General features: G+C 38.3%; 2 long non-coding RNA genes across 2 annotated transcripts; both read left to right on the plus strand.

The window, feature by feature from the left end:
- Positions 1 to 1,579: 1,579 nt before the first annotated feature.
- LOC108793492 lies at positions 1,580 to 5,398 on the plus strand. Its single transcript, XR_001941645.1, has 3 exons — positions 1,580 to 1,637; positions 3,448 to 3,587; positions 5,338 to 5,398. It is a non-coding gene; the product is annotated as an uncharacterized LOC108793492 (long non-coding RNA).
- A 3,932-nt stretch (positions 5,399 to 9,330) lies between these two features.
- On the plus strand, positions 9,331 to 12,544 carry LOC108793491. The gene is made up of 3 exons (XR_001941644.1): positions 9,331 to 9,434; positions 10,415 to 10,536; positions 12,418 to 12,544. It is a non-coding gene; the product is annotated as an uncharacterized LOC108793491 (long non-coding RNA).
- Positions 12,545 to 12,803: the final 259 nt, after the last annotated feature.

A 12,803-nucleotide genomic window follows, 5' to 3' on the forward strand; every position in this document is an offset into this window, starting at 1 on the left:
TTTGTAGCCCCCATCACCTTCTGTGATGTGGCTACTAGACATTTAGTGATAGCCAGGGCTGTAGTCAGCCTGGCTGGATTTATAGTGGCAATTATCTGGTTAATTCCAGGTGTCTGACATTGCCTGTACCCCCCTGGGTGAAGTGTGACTCTGTCATATTGTGGGAGAGCCAATGAGAGATACTGTAGTGTATGTACAGTACAGCAGCCAATCACTGGGTTTCTCGTAACAAGTGGTGCATGTTGGGAGAGGGTACATATACTGGAGGGATTTGCCATGTGCTGAGACTAGCCGGGACCAGCCATGGAATAGGGCTAGGCCTGGGGGTAGGCATGGGCTGGTGTGAGGGAAAGGTTTCCCTGAGGCCTCCAACATGGAGGAGGCCTGTGTTGCTGATAGAGGAAGAGACCCAGGACCAATGCTGGCTCTTGAAGTATCCTGGAACTAAGAGGACTTCAGGAGTGTGGACGGTGTTTTTCCTGTTAAGGATCTGTGTTCATCCTGCTCATCTGCTATTTCAGTTGCTGTCCGCTGCCTCCCAAGTGGATCTACACTGATATGCCAACCAGGTCTGGTGAGTGTGGAGCTCTTGTCAGTTACCCCTGGAAGCTTAGAACCCCTATACCCTCTCTCCCCAGTGAAGATGTTCAATAAAACGTTATTCTGCATTATACTACTGGAGTGGACGTCAGTCTGTGGGCACTAGAAGAAGGGCCGTTAATGCTAATGGGTGGGCAGCTGAAGAACATACCCTAGACAGACTAGAGATGAACCGGGCATTCAGCGGCTCCTTCGGGGGGTGATCGCTACACATTTATTTCAGTGCATGTGAACAAGTTGCAGGTAAGGAATTGAAATAACGTTTGCTAAAAAGTTTCTGTGTAAATTGCATACCTCTCAGGAAAACCGGAGTTCTTTTAATTTCCATTAGTGCCTTTTTTCCTTGTGAATTTCTAATATTGTATAAATTATAATGTTAGTTGTATGTTATTTGCTATTCCATAAGGTGGCACTGATTTGTCACTAAAAGCACTATGTTCTGTAAATAGCTAGTGTATTACAATAAATGGAGTATTATAAAAGATTTACAAGGCAGTACAGCAACCAACTCTTATAATAATTTGATAGCATCCAGCTGTCTTATTAGTTCAAGTGCTTGTATATTATGAATACTAGATGCTTTGTGGTTACAGCTGATGTGAACAGATGAACAGGCTGCCTTGGGAAAGAGACTGTTCAGAAGTGTATAATCTAAGAGGCGTGTTTCTTAGGGAGGAACAGCACACGTTCAAGATCCAAGATCAGTTTTTTGCGGTACTTTTTGTTTTAAACACTACGGAAGTTTACCAAACTGAAAGGTAATCATTTGGCATTGTTAGCCCCGAGCTTCCTTTGTGGAGTAATTGAGTTGGGTATTTTAAAAATCGGGCATTCTTGATTCTCATTTAAAACATCTAAAATGCGGCAGGGAAACTGGTGAGTTTTACTTTTTAATTACTATAACAACTCTGTGCCTTTGCATGTGAGATACCTTCTATGTAGCTGTAACAGTTCTGTGTCTTTAACACAGGATGGGGATTCCAAGTGTAAGACTGCTCTTGCCTTTATTCATGATTCATACTACCAGCCAAGCTCAGGTGAGATTTTCCTAATCCTAAATAAGGACACATGCTTCCTGCTTTAGTACATAGTGAGCCTGATCCTGTATGTATGCATCTTCATTGGCCAAAACAATCATATAGATTTAAGATGAACAAAAATGTAATGCCATGCATAATTAGTGTTAGCGTACACAAGCATTTGAGATTAAGTAATAAAAGCAGTAAGAACTAAGCCTGTATATAAAAGCCTTTATTGAATATTTGCTACTTGGTTTTTGGGATTTGGTCAGCTCTGACTTTCTTCTGTATATTACATTCAAAGATTCAATATAAGAAAATGTATATAGAACATGGATGTAGAAAATATTTTCTTGTTTTATTTATTATGCAAACAAGATTATTCCATTGCTGTTGTTTTCCTGGTCTTATCAGTGGACTAACAGAATTCTCAGATTCCTTTTGTCCTACGATTTCCTCTTGTTCCCAGCTGTTGCACACAGAACTATCAGGGAGGCTATGAGTACTCCCCGCTCTCTCCACAGCAATACATGGGGAAACATGTACTCACAGGCATTTGAATTATGAAAACAATGTGCTTTCTACAAACTTTGCCATTTCAAATTAGGCTTCAGTAACTCTACATGATGCAGCTTGGTTTATGTATACTGAAGATTATGTGGCATTTCAAAAGTTATTGTTTTTTTCATGAATGACAGATGGAAAAAAGTTGTCCATACTGCACATGGAACTCTTTCTTAGATGTCTAACCTGCTTATAAAAGTAATCGCTATTTTACCGCTTATTTTTTATATAATGGCTATACCATAGGCTGTGCCTCTATTTGTCATGCTAGTGGCCTATGTATCTTAATTTTATTGCTACTGTAGCCCCTACCACCTTCTGTGGAGTGGCTACTAAAAATGTAGCATTGCCAGAGCTGTAGTCAGCCTGGCGGATTTATAGTTGGCTATTATCTGGTTAATTTCAGGTGTTCTGCTATTAATTGTACCTGCCTGTGATTGTATTGATTGTACCTGCCTAACGGTGGGGTGTGACCCTGTTGCAATTTGGGGTGACCAATGAGAGAACACCTTGAGTGTCTGTGCCTCACTATCCAATCACTGGGAGTCTCATGGCCAGTGGTGCATGCTGGGGGAGTGCATATATAGTCAGGAGATTTGCCATGTGCTCAGTCCAGCCTGCCCCTGGACTGAGCCTGGGGGTGGGATGCCAAGTATGGAAATACTGACTAGCCTCACACCTGGAGGAGGCCACACATGTGGACCCTGGAGGGTTCAGGAAGTGATTGAGAAAGAGAACCAGAGAAGCTGGATGGCTACATGGGGTACCTGGTACTGGTATGGACATCAGGAGAAAGCCTGGTGTCTTTCCTATGGAAGATCTCATGACTATCCCTGTTCAACTGTTGCTCTATTACCCAGTGTCTGCCTGTTCTCCTATTGATTCTGCACTGTGGAAGACTGTAAGGGACTGATGAGTCTGGAGTCTGTTCTAATTTTTGCCATGGATGTCCTAAGCCCTGAATCATCTCTCCCAGTTATGAAGTTCTCCAATAAAGCATTTGAAAAGGCACTTAAAGTGACTGGCACCACAACTTCTTGATCACATGTCCCTTCACTGGCTAAGGGTCAGCCCCTGAGAGTGAAATGTCAGCCCTCTCTGCCCTTTGGGAGTCCACCTCAGGCCTCTGGGCGTTGGGGGGGGGGAGATGTCACTTGTCCTGGAATTCCAGGAATGCTTCGGGAATTGGAGTTAGCCATTCTGAACACTATTATTGTAGGATACTAATGTACAGCTCTAAAATGATTTTGGTTCTTTTATAAAGTAGGTAAGAGACAGTTGGAGTCTGCAAAGCGGGAGAATGCTGCATTCTTCATCTGGACTGTGGACAACATGGGGATCATGGACTACTTGCTCCAGTTCATGTGGGAATGGAGTGATACTTAGAAGCCGCAAGTGTCTGAGGTGCATAAACTAAAAGATTTTGCAAATGGCTAATAAATACAGTGGGGGGAATTTATCCAAACTGGAGCAGTCAGAATCTGGAGCCCTTCTCTTTAGTTTGTTCAGTTACGTTTTGAAAAAGAAAGACAGAAGCTGATTGGTTGCAATCCACAGCTGCCCTAGATTCTGCCTGCTCCAGTATGTTTTTAAAGTATGCGGCTTTTGGTGCCAATATAAAGTGTAAATGACAAGTGTTCCTAACGTCCAAACTATCCCTAAATGTAAAACAGACAATGACAGTTAATCTTTCCCTTACTTGAACCTTGAAAGCTTAACATTCAAAAAATGAACCTTTAATTCTTGCCCCTAACACTTAAGCTGAACTTTAGGCACAGTGCTAAATCTACAGTTATAGCATAGAGATGGTATTTGTTTTACTTGCCAAAAGAATTTCTGTTCATCCAGTCAAGTTTTACACAGTGTTTTTAGACAGCACAGTCAGGTTAGTGACCTGATTTTTTATATTGCAGTTAGGGGAACAATACCAGACTGGTGACCTCAGCAGAACTCCCTGTTAGTTTTCTTGCTGTCCTACTGGTGTTTTGGCTTTCTCAATCACTGACTTAGGGCAAGGATATAGATAAGTAGTTCTGATTTTCTTCTCACTTTTGCTACGTGTTCCAATTTGTTGCAAGATGCAGTCGGGCAATTACCTTTATTAAAGCGAAACCAGCAATGGCAGCTCCCATATTATTTTTGTGACATATATACTTGTATTTACTCGGTTTCATTCGTCTGCAGATCAAAAGGGTGACCTTGTTCTGCATATGGTGTCAGTTAAAGAAATCCTAGCAAAACAACATTTTGTAAATAAAATGTGTTCCTTTTAAACGCTTTATTAACTCTTAAGTAACTATAATCAGCCTTAATATACGATATACTGTTCTCTTCCCTACTTTTATTAACATTGTACTCCTTAATAACATTGTATTCTTCAATAGCAACAAATAATGCCTTTGGAAACAAAGTTACCTTGTAATAACTTACCTTGTACCTAACTCTTAGGTAAATATAATCAGCCTTAATATACCAAACACTATACTCTGATTTTCTATTTCTATTTTTTTTACTAACAATAAATATTAAAACTTTAATATTATAATTAATTCTGTTTGTTAATTTTTTGAGTGTCACATTAGAAAAAGGCTTTATTTTATTTGTAAATAACTTCTACAAACTTTTTACTAATTGTAGTATAACAAATTGGTGGAAATATAAAATCAAACTATAACAACACTAGTTGTACAAGCTAACAACAAGAACACATTTTTAATTTTTGTTAATTATTGTCTATAGATTGCATAGAATATAAAATAATTTTTGCAAGGCAATATTAAAAAAATGCCTTGTTTGAGAGCAGAATTGGATAATATTACCTATGTTATAGGAATACATAGAACGTGCTGTATTCATGGCTATATACATTGGGACGAATTTATCATAGCAATTGGGAGTGTTTGAACTTGTATATGGTCACATGGCATATATTTGCGCCAGATTTATGTTGCTAGTGTAATGTTGTTCATAATGAGGTCATAAATGAGGTTAAATATACTCCAGGTCAAAACAGGCACACATGTTCAAAGGTGCGTTTAAACAGATTTGCACTTTAAAAAAAATGATCTAAGAGGCTAAAACTGTCGCAATTGTGTTAATAAATTCCCTCCAGAGTATTAAACATTTATCAGAATGTTAATTTCACCTTTCCAAGGTCTTTTTCAAAGGATAAGTGTGTGGGAAAGACGCGGCAGTACAAAACTTGTCAGTCTATGGTAAGTCTGATGGTCCAGTGTGGAGGATCTAGGTCAGTGCACAGTAGAATGTCCAACACTCAACTGTTGTGTGAAGGGACACAACATTCTAAAATGTCATCCATTGTCCAGCTCAGATTGTACCACTATTACTGAGTTTACATTTATAGCTGTCCTCTATTGGTGTGTGACTATGTCCGGCATGTAGGCTCTTTATAAACTACCTGTACACATTTATTGGAGGAAGATCTGGCTAAGAATGCACCTTGTTCTAATGTTAAAGGAGAACTATGGGGTCAGGGCTTTTCCCCATAGTTCTCCTACCGGTAACGGGAGAACACATACTAGCGTTCTCCCGTGACCAAAGCTCAGTATACCGCGAGCTACAGCTTGCGCTATACTGAGACGCCGCAGCTGGGACGAATCCCTACAATACTGTCTGGATCCACCCAGCTGCGGGATTGACAGCTGGCTCTGTCTATCCAGAGGCAGAGCCAGCTGTGCCCACCCCCTTCCCCGTCCGTTTCACCAGTCAGCACTGGAGGATCGGACAGGGGAGGGGGGGAATCCCTGCAGGGAGCCGTGAGTGACAGTCACGGCTCTCTCCCGGGATAGATGGAGAAGTGAGCGAGCGACGGTATGTGTTCGCTCACTTCCCGATCTATTGAGCTGACCTGTGACAGTTTCATTGTCACAGGTCGGCTCAGATTATGAGGCTGAGTGAAAATCAATTGCCTCATAATTCTCCTTTAAGCTAAATAGGACCAAGTGCACAATTGTTGTAGGAATGGGATGTTGAGTATGCAGTTCAGTTTTGGTCACCAATCCTTAGGAAAGATGTCCTCGAACTTGAGAGAGTTTAGAGAAGGGCAACAAAATTAAAAAAGGGGATGGAGAACCTGAGCTCCTCCAGAAATTAAACTTGTGCTCCTTAGAGGCGCTTAAGAGGAGACTTGATTGCAATTTTCATTATCATTAATGGGGACCACAATATTCACAATAAAATGACACAAGGCCACAACATGAGGTTGGACGAGAGGTGGTTTTATGTTAGGCTGCTATACAAGGATATGGGAACTATTAGAGACAGATATCTATATATATCTATAGATATACACACACACACACACACGTTGAACTGGATGGACCTGTGTCTTCATTCAACCTTATCTACTATGTTACAATGTTAATATGTGGTTGTCAGGGTGTTGCATGTATCTGTCACACTGAGCCTTAGTTTTCGACTTATATCAGACCCCTTTAAAATACAGCTATATAGAGGTAGTACAAGACATAGCTATCTGCAAATTTAAAAAAACAGAGCATAAGTCATCCAATAATGTTCACAAGGTCCATAAATGTATACTTTTACCCAACAAGCACCTTAATAGCGAAATCTTTATTTATCTGTAGTAGTATGTATACTTCACACTGTTGGTCTTTATATGAAGTGTTCCCTTTCTGGCAAATGTTGAATTTTAAAGTAACTTTTTTGTTTTGTTTTGGATATATAGTTGGGAAGGGTTAAAACCCCTATCAGATTATTTTTTGCTGTCTATGTCCAAATGGGGAGATCTTGACATGACTGGAGACATGACAGGCAGAGCCAAATTACCCAGAAGGTCATCTTGGCCTAGGTTACAGTGGGTATCTTTCTAGAAAACCCTGGAGGGAATTAAGGTAATGTAACCATCGCTACTACATAGTAGAATGGTTACATTTATCTGCTAATCCCCTCTAGTGTTCTCTAGAATTGTTACATTGTATCTCTTGTTACTAAGATGTACTTATTTTCCATAACCCCCAGATTCATCTAGTGGCCATAGTATTCAAAGAACATTCAACCAGAAATAAAAATAGCCTTTAGAACATTTCACTCACAGCAGCTTGTTAATGCGCACAGAATAAATGGACAGGCAATTTCCCTGGATGCAGCGCTATGGGTCAAAAACTAATATAATGAGTCTAACCTAAAGACTATTAGTGAACAGTATCCCTTGGTTGTGCATAAATATAATAGGTGCAAATAGACCTCTTAGGATTAGTGTGAATAAATGAGATGGTGTGATCTGTATGTTTGCAGATGGAACACAGCACAAAAGTCACTGCATAGCTGGCAAGAGAACCTGCAACTGTAAAACACAAACCCTGATCAATGTCTTGTTAAAGTAAACATTTTTAGAAGCTGCACAATTAGCTGCACAATGAGGAGTTTTTTCTTCTTCTTGTAATTTTGGCAATCTATCGATTCATGGAACATTGGTGGGAGAACTTATAAATAGATGTGAAGACTCCATGGTCTATTAGTGAGCCTACTGTTGCCTATATAAAATAATATTGCGGTGAGTTTGCACTGCTAAGGGGGTGTTGGCGTGGACACGAACACGGTGTGGGAAAAGACCATCAAGCACTTTGTGGCTTGTGTTTCTACACACGTTGGATAGATTAACACCTACTTTCACTGGTCAATCACATTGGATATGATATAAGCCTCTGGACTTTTATATTCTTTCTGAAATACTTTTTTTCACTCTTTTGTATTTACTGGAGTAAGAATTTATGAATTTATATTTTTACACTTATTTATATGTATATTTATCTTTATAGTCAAAGCATATACTGCACGATTTTGCACTTTCTATAACAATTTGATTGTTATTACTTTACAGTATATACTAGGTAGCGGATATAATACGAGGTAACAGATTATATGTAGCACATGATTTTCATACCTTTATATTTATTCACACTAATCCTAAGAGGTCTATTTGCACCTATTATATTTATGCACAACCAAGGGATCTTTAGGTTAGACTCATTATATTCGTTTTTGACCCATAGCGCTGCATACTTGTTATTTACATCTTGACATCTTACATCTTGTTATTTACATCTTGATTAACCCATAAGTGCAGATTTGTCATTATTTTATAATTTCCCTGGATGAATGCAGGAAATCCAAAAAAGCAAAGATGCCAGTCACTCAGATCTCTTTGAAACTAGCAGGGCAAAGTACTCTGTGGCAGATCATTGTACATAACAGCACAAAGGGGGTCCTCAGCACATTTTGACTGCCTTTACATATAGTTTAAGATGTTTTATTCCAAGCCTAATGTCACATTTTAACCTCACATGTACTTGTGTAGTATATACTGTAATTACTACAGAATTTCTTAATTAATAATCAGCTGGAAAGAATAGTCTGGTTACTAGGGCAAGAAAAGACATTCTAACTGTGATTTGATATGAAAGACTTCACAGTAATAGAACAAAGAGTAAACAGCATACATATAATCATAATATGGAGAGAATATGCTAAAGCATTCAAACAGCAACACAGCATTGTCATGTGTACAGACCATATTTCCTCAGTCTTTAAGTGGCAGTTCAGCAGAACATTTTACATACATTAAACATTTAAAGCTGAACTGCAGCCAGAAATACTTCCATTAACATTGTATTCCTCAATATCAGCAAATGATAAAAATCTACTTTGTCTGCTCCAAATGCCTTTGCAAATAAAGTTATTACCTTGTAAAAATAGCAGTGACATCATCACTGTAGACTGTGAGAGCAGAGCAGTGGGAGGGACTCGGCAGCTCCACCCTCTGTAGGCTGCCTGTAAAAATTACAGGAGCGGGGTAGATACAAGACCAGTCACTCTGCACAAGGAGAGAGAGAGCAGCAGTAACCGGTCTTTATCACAGGAAAAGTTATACACTGGATTACTGCACAGTTCTGGAAGAAATACACAAAGTATGTAAACAGTATTCGCTTATGCCAGAAATTAGCTTTAAAACAACACTATTATAAAAGTGGACACTGCAACACATATGGCCATAAGTATTTTACAAAATAATGATTAAAATATACGTATTTGTTTTCTTATTGCTAACAGAGCATTTTTTTGTCCTTGCATGCTGGTTGGTGTGTATAATTTCACAGATGTGCCCTGCAGAAGCTTTACCCTTCAGAGATGTGCAATGTGCTAGCTACAACAACAAACCGTTACCAGGTTCATCTGAGCAAACATACATCTGGGTGCCATTTTATGGAGGTAACCAAATGCCTTTAATAAAGTTTCACTTTCACATACAGACAAACGACTACTACCGTATATGTTTTACTAATGGTGAAATGGCAACATTAAGTGCTTATATTCTAATGTTAGGTTCTTTATATACCAGGTTTGGTCGCTAGAATGTCTTTTATTCGGGGACATATTTAAAACAGGCCTTGAAATGTGTTGTTAGAATGTCCTTGGAAGGTCTTGTTGGGCAATCCTGGACAGACAATTAGTCTTCTAATATCGTACAACAAGGTATTTCAGGCTATGCATCACCGTACAGCTGATAATGTTCCAAAATAACAGAGATCAAGAAATTATAAATGTGTGGCAAGCACAAATGAAAGAGGTTATAAGAAGGTCCCACATGGCATTCGCCTTAAAAAGCGCACATTTCTTTGAAGATGCTAGGTTTTGGCACAATCAACTATATCATATCTCCACGGCCGAGCTAATCTCTTTTCTAATCCTTACTTTTTTGTATCTCTTCTCTTCTAAATCAACTTTCAAAACAGCAGAGCAGAGTTTTTTTGTTTTTTTTAAATTTCCTTACCAGTCTGATGCTTTTTCCAGTGTTTAAAATTACAACAGTAACACCATGGTATATGCTTAACCTATAGTTCTAAAACTTACCCTGGGCAGGTATGGATCAGAATGCAAGCATTTATACTTTTTATTACATAATAAGCTGTGCCTGCTGTACTCAGGGCCGGATTTCCCACAAGGTCAACCAAGGCCCGGCCTCGATATATATACAGTATATATGGACACACACATATTGTACACACATATGTTGAATTTTAAAATAAATGATTGCTTTGAAAGTCTTATTTCTTTTTCTTTTTATCCTGCCCTTGTTTCCAAGAACCAAAAGAGATTCGTGTTGGAAATTTCTGTATAAGTTATTAATATGTGTGATAATAATAAGTAATTATCTAAAATACTCATGTCAAATATATACATCATTTCAGCTCCCAATGCCTGTGATTTAAACTGCTTGGCTGTTGGATATAACTTTTATTATACCTTTGGGCGAGTACTGGATGGAACCAGCTGTGAGGCAGACGGTACCTGCATCAGCGGCAATTGCATGGTAATAATCTTATAATCCTTAAATAGGCTTTATGTGTAACTATACATAGACAAGAATTTTTATAGAAAGCTTTTACTATCATTGGTGTGGGGGGGAGTTAAGTATGGGAGTTTGGGGAGCTAGCTGTGTTTCTTTTTCGTTTCCAAACATTTTATGGACTGTGAAATGTGTATTAAAAAGGGAAATATTAATAGGTATAGGTAGGTAAAAGGTATACAAAAGTATGCATTTTTAGTGCAATCACCATATCGTTAATTTAGTCAGATCCCACCTCTTTCTAAAATTATGTCATCTTCAAGACAAAATATATATCCTAAAAGACAATATTGTCCAACATTCTAGGTAGATGATCTCAGCTGGTAAAGCCACAATTAGTTCTCGGTTATTTTTGCAGCATTCTGGTAACTTTATAAAATCACTTTTTGTTTTGGCTTATGCCTCACATTCCTTTCCTAAGTGCCTTATGCAAAGGAAATATTGTTCATCCACAAATACAGAGAGAACACTCTTTATGTAGACATCAATTCATATCTACCCTCCTTTACTTCTCTCTTCCTTTCCATAAGCACTTAAAGTCTGTATAAGAATACAGAGATGCTGTATAATTAGACTGTGGGTGAATTAACCTATCAATGTTCAACAAAAACTAAAAAAAAATGTTTTGGATAAACTATGTCTTCAAAAGAAATATGTAGTCCTTTCAGTAATTTTACATCTATGTGGATTAATATTTTAAAAACCTTTTTTTGTCTATGTGTAGTTTTTAGTGATATGCAGTATGTATATTTGGACAGCTACACTTGTTCATTACCTACACAGTCTCGACTTACTGATTAGCAGTGTTTACATAGGGATGAGTAAATGAGTCTGGTTCAGTTCGCGGGTTGTTTGTCAAATCCTGCGTAGAGTCTGAAAATTCAGAACTTAAAATCAAACCCAATTAAAGTTCATAGAGGGTGAATCCTGGTAATCAATTCTGGCCATTGTCAAGGCTAATAAAATGTCAAAACAATGTGACCAGAAACACTTTAAAAGCATAATCACACAGTCCATGAACCCCCTTTCCATCCCCATATCCCTAATTATACCTAAAATATTTAAAAAATAAAAAGATATACTTCAGATATGTGTTTGGTAGAAACTGGCTAGTATCAGGATAGTATGCAAACACTTGAATAGGCAGCAATTTTAAAGAGTCAAGGTATGTTTTGTCTTGCAATGTTTTATTGTTCTATTACCTGAGAGACAATAGCCACAAATATTGTACAGCGACTGGACAGTGTGTAAGAAGTTTGGTTATGCTGCAATATAAAAGAGAGAGATGAGGCCAGTTTTATCTGCACATAAACATTAGGGTATACTATTTAAGGGACAATAGCCACAAATATTGTACAATGGCTGGACAGTATGTAAGCAGCTTGATTAGGTCACAATGTACGAGGGAGAGTCGAGGCAGGTTTTATCTTCAAATAAACATTAGAGTGTATTTGTAGAAATACATATTTAGTATTAAGCATCCTCATCTCCATCTAGTGGCCATAATGTGGTATTACATTTGACCTGGAAATAAAATATAAGAAGGTTTGTTTTTACCCCATTCACAAGGAACGCTCATTCACAGGAATCCGCAGGATGAATGGCTCCATGAATTGTTTATAAATAGACCCATTTAGGTTGGATGACCCATATAAATCACCTAGGATTCTCTAATTTACAATGCTGCACCACATGTGTTAATTGCCATAAGATTCCTTCTTTTCATCTAACTATTATTTTCAGCTTTCATTGGCTGTCACTGCTGAAAGCAATGAATCACTATGGCAAATGACAATGGTTTAACATGAATTGTCCCTCATTTGTGAATGTGCTCTTATTCCACAGAAAGCAGGCTGTGATGGTGTACTGGGGTCTGAAGTACCTGTTTACTCGTGTGGAAGCTGCGGTGGCAAGAAAGAATCTTGCATTTTTATCTGGAATGTTTTCCGGGACCCTTATCCATCTACAGGTTATGTTTTATTTCTGAGAACTCATCGCATTCCTGCAAAATACCATGACAATTAGCATTAGCTTAGCACTACACTGAACGTGGTTCTTGTGTTGTCAGTTTCTTTTCTACGCGTATATACCATAACTGGAGCAGTTATGGTTGGAGAATGACCATCAATAAGCATTCCAGGATCCTGAAATACAACATATAGTGTTACAGACTTAAATAAGCCTTACATTGTTCTGAAATACAGTTGAAGAGAGTTATGACTCACTGGGAT

Source organism: Nanorana parkeri, unplaced genomic scaffold (assembly GCF_000935625.1).
Source record: "Nanorana parkeri isolate BGI_ZX_2015 unplaced genomic scaffold, ASM93562v1 scaffold751, whole genome shotgun sequence".
In the NCBI taxonomy this organism is placed as follows: domain Eukaryota; kingdom Metazoa; phylum Chordata; class Amphibia; order Anura; family Dicroglossidae; genus Nanorana; species Nanorana parkeri.